This window comes from Tripterygium wilfordii, chromosome 10, assembly GCF_013401445.1.
Source record: "Tripterygium wilfordii isolate XIE 37 chromosome 10, ASM1340144v1, whole genome shotgun sequence".
Lineage (NCBI taxonomy): Eukaryota > Viridiplantae > Streptophyta > Magnoliopsida > Celastrales > Celastraceae > Tripterygium > Tripterygium wilfordii.
This window is the reverse complement of record NC_052241.1, coordinates 6,387,413-6,402,786: the sequence shown is the minus strand read 5'-3', so window position 1 is coordinate 6,402,786 and position 15,374 is coordinate 6,387,413. Positions and strand designations below refer to the sequence as shown.

The 15,374-nt window shown below is 37.6% G+C and overlaps 1 non-coding gene and 1 pseudogene across 1 annotated transcript; one reads left to right on the top strand and one right to left on the bottom strand.

The window, feature by feature from the left end:
* Positions 1-11,596: 11,596 nt before the first annotated feature.
* On the bottom strand, positions 11,597-11,703 carry LOC120008305. The gene has a single exon (XR_005470431.1). It is a non-coding gene; the product is annotated as a small nucleolar RNA R71 (small nucleolar RNA).
* A 1,548-nt stretch (positions 11,704-13,251) lies between these two features.
* LOC120007298 overlaps positions 13,252-15,374 on the top strand; it is a 66,211-nt pseudogene continuing 64,088 nt past the window's right edge.

Here is a 15,374-nt window from a genome sequence, read left to right as displayed (position 1 = left end):
ATCAGTTTTCTGAGTTGAGAAAAATTTTTCTAAATATTTATTTTGTACCTCCGTCCATGTCGCCAGTGAACCCGGCCTCAAACCATTAAGCCATGTCCTTGCTTTGTCCTTCATAGTGTAAGGGAAGATCTTCAACCTCAAGTGCTCCTCAGCAACTCCTGTAGACAAAGACATGCTAGAAACCATATTAAAAATTTCACGAATGTGACTAAGTGGATCTTCCGAACTTAGACCATGAAAAGAAGGCATCATGTTAAAGTGTATGGTCTTAAGCTCGTAGTTCCTAGCTGCCGTCGGAAGTACGATGCAAGACTGAGATTCCGGAATAGTGGGGATGTCAAGATCACCCATTGTTTCAGCTGGAACTATTGCCGCCATCTTCTTGTCTTTGGTTGAGGATTCTTCGCTACTTTCACCTTGATTCTTGTTCCTCAACAAACTGTCAATGTCGTCTATGTAAGGTTGAAGCTCTCCTTTCAAAGAGCGTCTACCTTGCATAAACCTAAAAAAATAAAATAAAAAAAATTAAGTACACAATTAAACTAAACTAGTCCCCGGCAACGGCGCCAAAAACTTGATGTAATAATTCTCGCAAGTGCACAAGAGTCTACGAATAGTACAATGTATGCAAGTACGAGGTCGATCCCACGGAGACTAGTTAATCTAATTTATGTACCTAACGTGATGAATGATTGAGATTTGGGGAAAAAGGAAGAATGATTGATGTAATAAAATAAAATAAAAACAAAGAAATAAAATTCAGATTTTGTGATACCAATATGAGAAGAACACTAGGGCAATGATTTCACCTAGTAATCCTATCACAAGCATTCAATTAACAAACACACAATTATGGTTCCGATTCAAGGGTTGATTCTTTCTTAAATATGTTGGTTCGTTCGTTCGCGGTGCCAACAAATATTATTAACAATGGATTAATCCTGTTCGGTTCGCAGTTTTTAACCCAAGGCTAACAACTCATTACGATCTAAAGAACTATAACAACCAATCAATCCCCTAAACCTTGTTCATGGCAGTCGACAATTGATTTCCTTAATTTCAGTTCCACTAAAACACGTGAATTCGGTTCGTTCCTTAGTCCTAGCTAGATGAATCTAATTGAGCATTCAATTGGTGATCAAGCAATCAAACAAACAATAGACTATAAGCATGGTAATTAAAAACATGAATCCTTGAACCAAAATTATGCATCCATTAAATTGAAATACTTGCAATATTCATACTAGGCTACATCAAGCCCTAGCAAAGAGGTTTAGTTACAACTCATCTTCAAAGTATCAAAAAGAAATTTAAGAAGAGAAATCATGGAAAAGAGTTGAAGAAAAGAAATCATGGAAAAGAGTTGAAGAAAATCCCCTTGATTTGTTGGAGTTGTTGTTGGGTAGGAAACCTTCAGATCCTTGAATCCCTATGAAAGCTTGGTGAGAAGGAGCTTTGTAGCCTCAAAACCCAGGAAAAGAGTTCAGAGTTTCCTCAACTCGGCCGCCCTCTTTTATATCCTTAAAAGTCCCAGAAAAACCTAATTTTGGTGTATTTCGGAGAGCTGCTACGTCAACCTCCGCTCGAGCGGTGATGGCTGCTCGAGCGGTCAAAGATGTAGCTTCTGTGGCAGCAGCTACCTTCAGCTCCGCTCGATCTCTATGGGGCGCTTGAGCGGAATACTAGGCCGCTTGCGCGGTCATTTGTGCTCGAGCGGCCATTAGTGCTCCAGTGGTCCTATATATGATTCCAATTGCAATTTACTCCTCTCTTTGATCCGTATCTTTGCTCCAACTCCTCCTACCATAAAAATACAAGGAACATGAATAATATCAATCTAATTCCATAAAGAATTACCGAGAACATAATGCACTTAAGCACAAAAATGTGGTAAAATATATGTACATCACCAACTCACCTGAAAGGGAAACAAGAAGAGGGGTGAGCCAAGAAGCTCAATAGGGCATAGAAAGGGAACACCGATATCCAAAAAAATAAGAAATCCAGGAATATGACGCATAATATGCAGCACAATAATTATACAATCATTGGCAATTCAACCAAGTAATATGGTAGCCGATAAGGCTATACAGCACCGTAACCACAAACACCAGTCTCCGATAATCCATAATCCATAATCCACCGCTGGACCCACCCTAATCCCGTAGGGTGTCTCCCAGTCCAGATCCACACCGAAACTGGATGAGGATCAGATATCCCGATAGCATAGCCTACACCAGAGAGCGTCCCTTGTGATGCACCTCACCTCAGACGGTCTATAGGTACGTACCAAGTTTATTGTATAATCCATCATAATCCAATATATTGGGCTCCTATATGGGCCCCACAATGTAACTCAACCACCTCCAATCACCCCACTCCCAAAGACGTACCAACAATGATAATCAACATAAAATACGTATAAATCATACAAACAGGTCGTATTTCCACCCCCGGAAACCGACAGAACCATAATATAATAAGAGTCCGTGAAACCGGAACTCTAGAATCACACGCAAGATACATAGAAAACCCCTACCTGAAAATCAGAAACCGAATACCACGCACGCGTCCCCAATAAACCCCTAACTCAGAAAGTCAACCTGCTTCAAATCTCAACCGAGATCACCGTCTACATCGAAAAACACATTATATGAAAATACAGTTAAAATACGTTCGGTCAACTATGGTCAACGGTCAAAGTCAATGGTCAACGGGCAAACTGGATCAAATGGGTCAAGGTCAAACCGGGTGAAATGGATCAAAACCGGGTGAAACCAGATGAAATGGGTCGAAATCGGGTCAAACTGGGTTGAACCGGTCAACACATCAGTCAACCGAGTCAACTCGGCCTGACTCGGTCAACTCGGCTGAAACCCATTCAACATCTTCGTCGGCGATCCGACCAGCCAAACCTGTCAAATCTTATATCAAATTGAAGAGCTCGATGAAATGAACTCATAGGAACCTGAATCAAGCCAAACCGTCGCCGGAATCGGCCGGATCGACCAAAGAAAGTTCACGGTGGCTGGAACTTCAATCTCAGATTTCTCCCAAACTGGAGCTCCGATCGACGTGATTCAAGTTGGGTTACACTTGTCTTGTCCGTACGCTTCTTTTGATACCAGTGTTGACCTTCACCGTCGCCGAAATCATGAAATTGCAGGTTAACCCGTTTTAGAGAGAGAAAGAGGAGAGAGAGAAAATCGTGAGAGAAGAGGGGTTTTTTTGCAATTTTTTTTATTTTTTTTAATTTTTCTTTTATACAATATTTTACTTTCAAAAAGACCCTTCTTTCAAAAACACCCCTAACTAAAATGTTCAAATTAGCTTCAAAACTTTATAATAAATCCAATTTAAATCCGATTCGAGTAATTCTTACGCCAATAATTTTCTTTTTAAATCTCCCATTTATTAAAAATATTTTCATAGTTTTATCTTGATTTAATTTTTATTCTCCCTAAATCCCGATTCACGATTACCGAGGTTCATACCATAAACAGTGTATAATCAGGTCAGGATATTACATCATTGTTGTGGGCTTAGACCGCCTTGCATCCATCATGTTTTACTATGAATTTTCGTAACAAAGATATTGCATAAATACTTTTATTTGCATCAAATTCTTTTGCATTAAAGAGAAAAATTGTAAATTAATTAAAACCCAATATTTTACACCCTTGTGGAGTTCAATTGATAAGAGCTTCAAGAGTGACGTCGGGCTTTGGCCTGGACATTGTGTGACTCCTAGGAGAATCCCAAGTCTATTGGACCGCAAGATGATATTTTAGAAAAATATTATTGTAAATTATTTTGGTACTGTTGTTGTTAAAGTAAATTTTTGTAATGATATAAAAACTATATCATTTGTAAATGTTTTGAAATGTATTGTATATGTGGTATATATTGAGCCAAGTTTTGTGGGCAATTGTTGGTTGTGTTGTCATATTGTTTGGGGTGGGGTGTACAACCAACCACCGATTTAGGTGTCCGGATATCCTTGTTGTTTAGTAGTACACTTTTCTTAAATGGATCCTCCCTTATGTGTGATTGTGACCTTACGTGTACTTGTATACACTTGGTCAACGAGTGATTCGATGTTCAGTGTGCCTCAATTGTTTCACTTGTTGTTTTAAATATATATAATATTTTAAATGTATATATATGTTGTAAATTGTATTCATTGATGCATATTGGATATTGTACCTTGTAACCATTTATCCATATTTATTGTTGTTATGCGCCATGTTTATACTCTCTTAGCACTTTGACCGTTGTAAATCTTTATATGGACCCAAATCTAGTACGGTTCCTTCTGATATTGTATTTCTATACCTTGTTACTTATTGTTCTATTTTGATTTCTCTACTGAGCCTTTCACTCATGCTTTTCTTTTCTTTCTTTTCTTTTTCCCATCAGGTTAGGAAAATGTCCTAGATCGATTGCTGGAGGAGTGATTGTGTGATGAAGCCTGTGCTTACTAGATGTTTGTTTCCTCACTTTTATGTAGGATTGTTAGACATTTTAAATTGTTGAGCATTATGTATGACTCAGTCATCCTTGACTTGAGCTATTGTTTTGTTTCCGCTGCGATATTGACCATTGAGGTTTAACATTCTAATTAAGTGGTTGTTTTGTTACTTTTGCTTGATATGGACCATTGAGGTCTTAATTACTGTCGTAGTATTGAATTATGTTTCTAGAGGTTTAATGCATTTGGAGTCATCTTTAAGACAATTGTTATTGTTGTGCAGGTTGGCGTCATTATTCTATAATGTTGCGTCATGTCTATCGAATTTATATGTGTGTTTTTCCTATCTCACAACCCCACCCAAAATAGGACGTGACATGGGGTAGTTTCATGCATTGACTTTCACAATTCCATCCATCATTCACCACCCATTCCATCATTTACAACTCAATCCATCAAGTATATATCAACTAAAGTGTGGAATAGGGAGTTTTAAAACATATATTTCCAAATAGTAACATAAACTTCAAAATCGAATATGAAGTTCAAGACACATTGTATATAAGATTTCAAATTTGGAAGTCAACAGCAAATTATTATTTACTATCAAAAGATCATCAATGTCCCACTTTGCCCATTTGGCCAAACAATATATATGTATATATGTTTATATAAACCGGCTTTAAATCAATAAAACTCCATCAATCAAAGTATCAAACAATACAAGTTCACTATAATTTCGGGTAGGAATATCAATCCACACAAATCATCATAAATTTTTAGGAAATAAATTCACTTTCTTGAAAAACATATAAATTAGCAATATTTTCATAAAAGTCATTTAGAATATACTAACAGTTGTTAGTGTAATGTCCTAAAAGCCAATTGCTAGAATGGGACAATAGCTCAAATCCAAGGAACCAAGGTCTCATCAAAAGTCCAAACACATCGAGCAACGCTACCATATCATCAGAGAGATAATTGGTAGAGGCGATATTTCCATACAAAAGATAACTTCAATAGAAAATTTAGCGGACCCATTCACCAAGGCTTTGACACGAGAGCAGTTGGATCGTCACTTAGAGAAGTACGGTATGAGATACTAGGGCGATTGGCTTTGAGTGCAAGTGGGAGATGGTTAGTGTTATGCCCTAAAAGCCAATTGCGAGATTAGGCTTTATGGAATTTTCATAGATATTGTTAGTATTTATTTGTTTAATAAATACATGGACACTTTATTTATTTTGTACGGTTAATATATTAATTGCTTTGATAAATGTCCATTTATTAGGATGAGAGAATTTGTTTTCAAAAGTTGAGATGGAATTCCAAATTCTCTTATATCTTAATCATAAATGTTCATAGCCATAGAATTATTAATTGGACAATGATAATTCGGAAGGCTAGTACATGCTATGTTTGCCGTTACGAACAGGATGGTGGGTATTCAACCATTTGTGTACAGACGCTAAAACAAGCATGTAGGTTCCTGTTAGAGAATAGGTAAACTAAACGTGACCACCATAACAACTTCACATGGAGTTATACTACATGTCAAGTGAAGATCTTATAATTATGGTTGTGCATCTAGTCCTTGGACCTAAGGCTTCACTGTTACCTTGTGTGTAAGATGCCTTGACTTAATTGTACAATATGTTGCTTTCCCTAGCCACGGGTTACGTGCATGTATAGTGATGTGTCAAATATATACATACATTTGTGCATCCTTTACACATGAGTTCATCTCATTTTGAGTTGATTAAGAGTTGATATTGCCTAAGAAAACTATATTTGCATATTGTAGGTGCCAAGACAAGAAAGGGAGGAAAAGAGTGCAAATGAAGATTTGGACTCCAGAATTGATTTCCGATCGATCGGAGCCATTCCCGATCGATCGAACCTGCCAAAACGCCCAAAAATTCATGGAGACAGATTGCATTTCCAATTGATCGGAACAGTGTCCGATCCATCGGTGTTACTATTCACAGCACGGTAAATTTCACGAAAAAACTCCGAATTCAAGTGGGTCCGAACCAAAACGACCCCAACTTGTATGAGAAACGACATAGGAGTTTAGGGAGGTATAAATAGGTAGTTTTTAGGGTTTTTGAGGACTCTCTCACACATTCACACACATTCTACCACCATTGTTGAGCTTGGAGCCACCATTGGATCTTGGAGAAAAAGAGGGTCTACAAGGGGGTTTTCTCTCTCCTTTTCTATCCTAGTTTCTATGGTTGATTTCCTTTGTTTAATGATGTATTTTTCTTTCATGAGTGGCTAGATTTCTTACTAGGGTCTTAATGTAACCAAACCTTGAAGATTCAATAAACTTGGTTTCCTTATTTCTTGATTTCTCTCTCTCTCTTGATTGTCTATGGGTGTGATTAATGCTTTTGAATGTTTGACCATCATTCAATTGATTTGTTGCCTAGATTGAGACCGGAAGGAGATATCTAGGGTTTCCCTCAAGCCATAGATGACATAGGGTGCATGAACCATAGGAATATAGGTTTGTGACTTATGCAATCGTTAAATGATTTTCATAGTTCTTAATGGGTTTTTGATATATTAATCCGATTATTAGGAATAACAGGGATTTATATTGAAAAGACGTTTGATGTATCTAGGAATAGAACATTGAATGGGTTGGGAAATCGATTGTCATTATAGAGAGAGGAATTAGGGATTAAGGAACCAAGGGAATTGAATTGGATAGGTGAGGTGACGTTAAGTACCCTAGTGCTTCCCATCATTGATTACAGACTTGTGTTTGATTTGTCTTTGTCCTTTTGCTTTAGTTTAGTTTAAAAACAATACCAATCTCGAATCATTTTCCCTAATTTGCATAGTTGTTACTAGTTTGACATTGATCTTGATTGTCATTATATCCTCGTTGAGAACGATAATTTACCCATCTCTTTATTACTTGTGCGATTTGTGCGTTTGCAATTAAATCCATATCATATAGTTAGTTATTGTGGAGTTTCTTACTTTACTCATGGATTATGTGAATAAAGATCATATGCATATGGCTTGGCTTAGGGCTTGACATTTCCATGCCCTGAATGTCTTGCTGGGACATTGTCTGATAGAAGGACCGAATTGCACGCCAACCATGATTGAAAGGTTCACCAACATATTCGATATAATCTAGGTAGACATGATATGCTGTTAGGTGTCACTCATGGCTTATGAAAATCTTATCATTTAATTGCTCGAGAAGAATTAAAAGAGTTCTAATTCATTTGCATAAATTGAAAAGAGTTACAATTAGCACATCAATTATTGGTGTTCCATTACTAGGTTATGTAAAACCTATTGAGGTCACACACAATAGCGTGCGAAGAATCTTCGTAATTAAAGATGGTATTTTATTATATGATAATAAGAACAAACCAATTAATTATTTGATAATTAATTATGCTCTTGAAAATAATCAATTATTGATTATTAATTTTATGCATAATTAAGTGTTAGTTATATTGAATCGGATTGGGATTAAGATAAGCTTTATTAGATAAAGTTGTTAATTATTTGTTTTATGAAAACAACTATTTATGATAATAATTAATTATTACTTATCCTAATAACAAAAGGAGAGAGGATCTTGACCATCGAATGTGTAATATCCTGACTCGATTATACACTGTTTATGGTATTTTGGCACGTTCATCGAGGTGGAGTGAACCTCGGTGATCGTGAATCGGGATTTGGGAGAATAGAAATTAAAATAATGAAAGGTATGAAAATATTTTTCATAAATAGAGGATTTTAAAATAAAATTTTTAGCACAAGAATTACTTAAATCGAATTTAAATTGGATTTATTATAAATTTTTGAAGCTGATTGGAGCATTTTTAGTTAGGGGTGTTTTCGAAAGATGGGTGTTTTTGAAAGTAAAAGATTATATAAAAGAAAATTTAAAATAATTAAAAAATAAAAAAATGCAAAACAGCCCTCTTCCTAGGATTTTCTCTCTCTCTCCTATTTCTCTCTCTTCTTCACGGTCACCGGCTGTTTTGACGATTCCGACGACGGTGACGGTCGTGGTTGGTACCAAAACAAGCGTATTGACGAGACGAGTGTAACCCAACTTGAATCAGGTTGAATGGAACTCCGGTTTGGGAGAAATCTAGGATTGAAGTTCCCGCCACCGTGAACTTTCTTTAGTCGATCCGGCCGATTCCGGAGACGGTTTGACTTGTTTCATGTACCTATGAGTTCATCTCATCGAGCTCTTCGATTTGATATAAGATTTGGCAGGTTTGGGTGGCCGGATCACCGGCGGTGGTGTTGAATGGGTTTGGGCCGAGTCTGGCCGAGTTGACTCAGTTTGACCCATTTGTCCCGGTTTGACTCGGTTTGACCCGGTTGACTTGGTTTGATAGTTGACCATTGACTTTGACCTTTGACCATTGATGACCAAACGTATTTTAGCTGTATTTTTGTATATCGTGTTTTTCGGTGTAGACTGTGATACCGGTTGAGATTCGGAGCGGGTTGACTTTCGGAGCCAGGGGTTAATCAGGGACGCATGTGTGGTATTTGCATTCTGATTTCATGTAAGGGTTTCCGTGTCTTTCGCGTGTGGTTTCAGGGTTCCGGTTTTACGGACTCTGATTATATTGTGGTTCTGTCGGTTTTCGGAGTTGGAAATACGACCTGTTTGCATGTTTTATTTATACTCCCTGCTAATTATCAATGTTGGTATGTTTTAAGGAATGTGGTAATTGGAGGTGCTTGATGTAGACTGATGACTGCAAAATTACATTGATTTTATACCTCTCTTTCTTCACTTATTGCTTTGTTTTCAAGTCAAACTTGGGTGTTTTACGTTATTTTTGTTTGCATTTCAGTTAATCGAATCCTAGACGATGAATTATGTCAATGACAATTTTGACAATGTTATTGGACATGTACATGCGACTCCTGGTAATTTCAGCAAAATCTGTCACTGTTCAGTCCAGCCCACTTGTGAAGGTCACCAAAAATCCTTTGAAAAGATCTGGGTTTTGTGTCATATACCGTTGAAAAGATATGGAAGTCTAGTTTCTGAAGAATTTTACAGTTTCTGATTCCGAGTTTTGTGGACAAAGTTATGACAGTTTGAATACGGACTGCGCAGTCCAGAAAATCAGGAATCCGGGCTCATACTTAACAATATTGATTTGAGACCTCTTGAAAGCCCGAGGACGTTTCCAGCCTTTGAAGGAAGCTAATAGAGTATCAATTTATGATTTGGATGAATCTTTGACTATTATGATTCAATATTTCAGCTGGAGGAAATCTTTATGCAAGAGGAAACTAAAGAATTCTAATTGTACTAGGATTATATTGTTTCCTTTCATATGGATGACTTTAACCTAACCAAGGATGATATAAAAGGGGCTGGCATACACAGCAAGGGAGGGCAGACCGAGGGGAAAGACTCAAGAATCACATAAGGGTAGGATATTGGAGAGCAACATCACTAGGAGAGAAGGAAGCAACAAGGTTCTTAAAAGGAGAATCCTCTTCACCAAGCTTACTTTGTAAAGGGTGTTCTTTTTCTTAAGTTCTTGATGTTGTTATTTCTTGAATTGTTGATGTTTTTATATATTATGTGTGGCTAAACTCTTTACTAGGGATTCGATGTAGCCTAGCATGACTATTCTATGTCTTAATTAATTCGTTGCCAATTCAAGTTTTTAGTTTTATTCATTGTGCTTCATATATCATGTGTTGATTTAATGACTGATCACCATTATTTAGATACATGTTTGAGACAAGATTACACCACGATCAATGGGTAAACTTGATATAGCTCTTGTGAATGAATGAGATGTTGTTGAAGCACGATCCATGCATAAACACTCTTGGTTCTTGATGTTCTTCTTGCACTCAATGCATTCTTGTTTGTAATCTTGACCACAATCAATGGCTAGATAACAATTTAAGAATAGTTTATCTTGACCACAATGAATGGCGTTTCATATTTTAGATAAGAACGAACCTTAGAAACGAGAATTGAATCTTAACCAAATAAGACATGGAATAGGATTGCTATGGTGAAATCGAAGTCCTAGTTTGCATTCTCTTGATTGAAAACACCATAAATCTTTCTAATATTCTTGCACTTTCTTGATTTTCAAATTCACACAACTTCTCTTTAATTTTCAGAAATAATTTAGTTTTATCTCGAGACATTCGAATTGAGTAGAAATTGGAATTACTTGACAAATCTCCGTGGGATCGACCTCGCTATTGCATACCTATGCTATAATTGTATTCGTGCGCTTGCGAGTTAATTAAAATTACAACAAGTTTTTGGCGCCGTTGCCGGGGATTGTGTTTAAGAATTTCAATTTGCTAATTCCAATTGGGGTCTCGAAAGTTTTCTTCATAAACTGTTTTTGTTTTTGTTTACTGGGCAGATTTGGTGGCTGTCTTTACCGACTATTCTGGACTGTTTCAGCAAGGTTTATTGGGCTTATAGTATATCAACGGAAAGCTGAAGAAGTCTACTCTCCAGCCTAAGAAACAGATCAGGATTCCGAGTTATAACCAGAAAGTTATCATCAAAAGAGTAGACAGTGTTCTGAGTTGACAGATTTGCAAAATTTTCAGCTTTGGATGCAGGGACGCCGATCACAAGAAGGAGACGTGCTTCCATTGAACGATAACATTGAAGGAGTTCTAAGGACTAGAAATCAACCAAAGGTAGACGAGACTGACATCAAATCTGAGGAAGAGGAAACAATTGAACCAATGGAGGACAACAATGATACACATTGTTTGGAGGAATTCGCTCGGCCGACTATTCCTACTTTACCATCATGCATATTACTTCCAACTGCAGCTAGAAATTATGAGTTGAAATCTCTACATTTTAATATGCTTCCAAGTTTCTATGGTTTACCTAATGAGGATCCTTTGACTTTCATGAAAGAATTTTATGCTACTGTTAGTACTTTTCCTTTGCAGGGTGTGACTGAGGAACAACTGAAGATGAGATGCTTTCCATATACCCTGAAGGATCAAGCTAAGTTTTGGCTGATGTCTCTAACACCAGGATCATTCACTTCATGGGATGCCATATACAACAAATTTGTAGGGAAGTTTTACTCACATCAGAAAACTGGTGCATTCAAACGTCAAATCTCCACATTCACACAAGCTGATGGTGAACCATTCCATGAGGCGTGGGAACGTTATAAATTGCTTTTACTTCAATGCCCGCATCATGGTTATACTTTGGAGTTACAAATGCAATTTTTTTATGATGGACTAACCCAAACATGTCAATCTATTGCTGATAATGTTGCAGGTGGTGCATGTTCAAAAAGGCTCCCCAAGAAGCTTACGACATTTATGAGATGCTTGGATCCAATTCACAACAAAGAGATGCTCGAAGCAAGAAATCTGGTGTGTATGAACTAAACCACAGTGATAATATGGCAAGACAAATTGGAGAACTAAATAAGAAGATCGATGCCATGTTAGGCACCCATGCCAATTCTATGACTCAAGTAGAGGTATGTGCTTTATGCAATATTGTTGGTCATTCTACTCATGCATGTCCTTCCAGCCATGAGTACCCTGATTTTGTTCAACAAGCAAACATGATGAATGCTTACAATCCAAGATCTAAAAATAATCCTTATTCCAATACTTACAATGAAGGTTGGAAGAATCACCCTAATCTTTCTTGGAGTAATACTCAGAATCAACTTAACCCTTATGTTCAACCAAAGGCCTCTTCTTTGGAAGAATCGATTAAGTTGTTTGTGCAGGAAAGTAGGGCAAGGATGGATAGGCATGATGCAATGATTGCTACCCAAGAAACAAAGCTAAATCAAACTTTGGCATCCATGGGAAAGCTTGAGGTCCAAGTTGGTCAACTTGCGGATATTATTAAAATCAAAGAGCCTGGAAAACTTCCAAGCCAACCGGAGCAAGCTAAAGCAATCACAGTACTTCGAAGTGGTAAGGTCATTGATAACCAAATTAATTATGAAGTTACTGATAATTCTACTTTGAATGTAGATCAAAGACAAGAGTCAGTCCAGCCTCAACATATCACAACCAGCAATCATTCCGAAAAGATTCAGAAGCCAGAATCAGTTCAGTCCTCAGAAAAACAACCCAATTCTGAGTCATCTTCGCTTCAGAAATCTCCAAATCCTTACATCCCTCCTATTCCTTTTCCAGGCCGTTTAAAGCAAAGTAAATTGGATAAGTCTTTTTCTGAAATTTATGATACATTATCTAAAGTCAATATTAACTTACCTTTGCTTGATGTGATCAGGAATATGCCGGCATACGCAAAATTCTTCAAGGAATTGAACACGTACAAACGCAAGTATGGGCCACATGAAAAGGTAATGGTCTCGGAGAATGTGAGTGTTGTACTTCAAAGGAAGCTACCTCCCAAACTTAAGGATCCTAGAAGTTTTTCTATCAACATAACAGTAGGAGACAAGAAGATGGAAAAGGCAATGCTAGATTTGGGAGCGAGTATAAATTTGATGCCATACTCTGTATATCTTCAATTAGGTTTGGGGGAGGTGAAGCCGACAACAATGTCTCTACAACTGGCGGATCGATCTGTCAAATATCCAAGAGGTATAGTAGAGGATATTCTAGTTCAAGTTGATAGACTAATTGTTCCTGCTGATTTTGTAGTGCTCGATATGGACGATGCTCCAATGCATGATCGTGAACTTCCTATCTTACTTGGACGTCCATTCATGGCCACCGCAAATACTTTAATAGATGTAAAGCATGGAGTTTTCACCATGACAGTCCTAGATCAAACTGTGCAATTCAAGGTGTTTGAATCCTTATCTCATCCCTCGAGTTCTTTGGATTGTTTTACAGTTGATGCATTGGATTCTCTTGTTTTCTCGAGTTTCTTACAGGAAGAAGCGCAAGATGCATTAGGGGCAGCCTTAACTTTGAGAAAAGAAGACATGGCGAATGATGAAGAAATCATGGAAGTAATAGCTGCCTTAAATAGTTTACACCCGTGCCATCCTAACACTCCTATTGAACATATTGAACTTTCTCACTCCAAGTTGGTCCCTTCTATTGTCTCTCCTCCGACACTTGAGCTTAAAACTTTGCCATCCAATCTTAAATATGCCTACATTGGTGAGAATGATACCCTCCCAGTAATTATAGCTTCTGACCTTTCACCATTGGAGGAAGAAAAACTATTAAGAGTGTTGAGAGAACACAAAGCGGCCATTGGGTGGACCATTGCAGATATCAAGGGAATTAGCCCAGCCATGTGCATGCATAGAATATTAATGGAGGAGAATTCCAAGCCCACACGTGAGGCACAAAGAAGATTGAATCCACACATGAAGGAAGTGGTGCGTGCAGAAGTATTGAAATTACTTGATGTTGGTATTATCTACCCTATCTCTGATAGCAAATGGGTAAGCCCAGTTCAAGTAGTTCCCAAGAAGTCTGGAATTACGGTAGTCAAGAATGAAGATAACGAGCTTGTACCGACAAGAATGACCACCGGATGGCGTGTGTGCATTGATTATAGAAAGCTTAATGCTGCCATAAGAAAAGATCACTTTACGTTACCTTTTATTGATCAAATGCTTGAACGCTTAGCTGGTTATTCTTACTATTGCTTTCTTGATGGTTTTTCAGGATATAATCAAATACCAATCGCTCCAGAAGATCAGGAGAAGACGACATTTACATGTCCATTTGGTACCTTTGCCTACCGAAGGATGCCTTTTGGCTTATGTAACGCCCCAGCTACTTTCCAAAGATGCATGATGTCAATCTTCTCTGATATGCTTGAAAGGTTTATTGAGGTATTTATGGATGATTTTTCTGTTTTTGGAAATTCATTCGACGATTGCCTTAATAATTTAACCTTAGTCCTTAAAAGATGTGAAGAGACAAACCTCACTCTCAGTTGAGAGAAGAGTCACTTTATGGTAAAGCAAGGTATAGTTTTAGGACATGTGATTTCAAGTAAGGGTATTGAGGTTGATAAGGCAAAGATAGATTTGATTGCAAAATTGCCGCCCCCAACTTCTGTAAAGGGCGTGCGAAGTTTCTTAGGCCATGCAGGATTTTATCGAAGGTTCATTCAAGATTTCTCTAAAATCACATGTCCTTTGTGTAATCTCTTGGCTAAAGATGTTGTTTTTGAGTTTAATACCTTAAAACGTGAACTCACCTCTGCTCCTATCATTAGAGCACCTGATTGGTCTCTTCCTTTTGAATTAATGTGTGATGCTTCTGATTATGCTATTGGTGCAGTGTTAGGACAAAGAGTGAACAAACGTCCGCATGTAATTTACTATGCTAGCCGCACACTCAATGATGCTCAACTCAATTACTCTACTACGGAAAAAGAGTTGCTTGCGGTGGTGTTTGCCTTAGAAAAATTTCGATCTTATCTCATTGGTTCAAAAGTTATTGTTTATTCTGACCATGCAGCTCTTAGGTACTTATTGACTAAGAAGGATGCAAAGCCTCGTCTGATTAGGTGGATCCTTTTGTTGCAAGAATTTGACTTGGATATTCGAGATAAGAAAGGGAGCGAAAATGTTGTTGCGGACCACTTGCCACGCATAACTGATGGGGGCAATCATGCAAACATGCCGATTGTAGAGTCATTCCCAGATGAACAACTCTTCTCAATGAGAGAAGTTGAACCATGGTATGCAGATATTGTTAATTATTTGGCTTGTGGTATTATTCGGGATGAACTAACCTTGCAGGAAAGAAAAAAATTATTTGCCACTGTTAAGCATTATTTTTGGGATGAACCTTATTTATTTAAATATTGTTCTTACCAAATCATAAGGCGTTGTGTTCCGGAAATTGAGCAAACATGCATCCTGAAATTCAGCCATGAATTGGCGTGTGGAGGTCACTTTGGTGC